The 764-nt window shown below is 35.3% G+C and overlaps 1 protein-coding gene across 1 annotated transcript in view; it reads right to left on the bottom strand.

Annotated features, from left to right (window-relative positions):
* The window catches only part of DCDC1 (doublecortin domain containing 1), a 680259-nt gene that overhangs the window by 241 nt on the left and 679254 nt on the right, over positions 1–764 (bottom strand). The gene's annotated exons all lie outside the window — the stretch shown is intronic.

Raw genomic sequence — 764 nt, 5'->3', positions numbered from 1 at the left:
TCCAGGATGATGAAAAACTTGAAGATCCCTCAGAAATCCTTGGCTCCACCTATGGACTCTCTCATTACACACTTGACTAGCTTATCATATTAGATATGTGTTAACATTCTTTGGATTTCTAGAGAATGAAGGTTGCTAGAGAGGGCCTCCTTCAAGGCTTTTTATACATTCTGGGTTGGTAGCTAATGTAGGAGTGGTCTTAAAAATGAACCCACTGGAAAGATACAAAACACAGCAGGGAGAACAGTGTTCAGATTTGATGGCAAATGGCATAAGGCATTCTTTTAATCTTGTAGGGGTTTGTATGAAAGGAAGCATTCTAACAGCATTAGGTTTGTTTTGCTAAATCAAATGCATTTTTCAAATATTCTATGTGATTCTTTGATGACTAACTGGCACATGGTAAATATTTCTGTTAAATAAAGTGAGTTATTACAAAATGCTTAGTTTTGAAACTGCTATGCTATCTTATTTTCTTGCTACATAGTTAAGCCAATAGGTCATAGAAATATCATAGGTGGAATGACAAAATGGTTAAAAAATTAAATGTCCTTTTATAAGTATACACATGCTGTGACATTTCTCTCGACCTTTTCAAAGCTCACTGAATATTTATATTTCTACAAAATGATTATTTCTAACAATTGTCTCAAGAAAAACAATAAAGGAGGGAGTTCCGGCAAGATGGCGGACTAGGCAGAAGGATTGCACAGACGCTCTTCAACAAAGAAAAGGGAAACCAATTAACACAGACACAGAAGATA

The sequence above is a fragment of the Orycteropus afer genome, unplaced genomic scaffold (genome assembly GCF_000298275.1).
Source record: "Orycteropus afer afer isolate SDZICR_OR568_19922 unplaced genomic scaffold, OryAfe1.0 scaffold00103, whole genome shotgun sequence".
NCBI lineage: Eukaryota > Metazoa > Chordata > Mammalia > Tubulidentata > Orycteropodidae > Orycteropus > Orycteropus afer.
The sequence above is the reverse complement of the archived record's forward strand: the minus strand, read 5'-3'. Positions and strand labels throughout refer to the sequence as shown.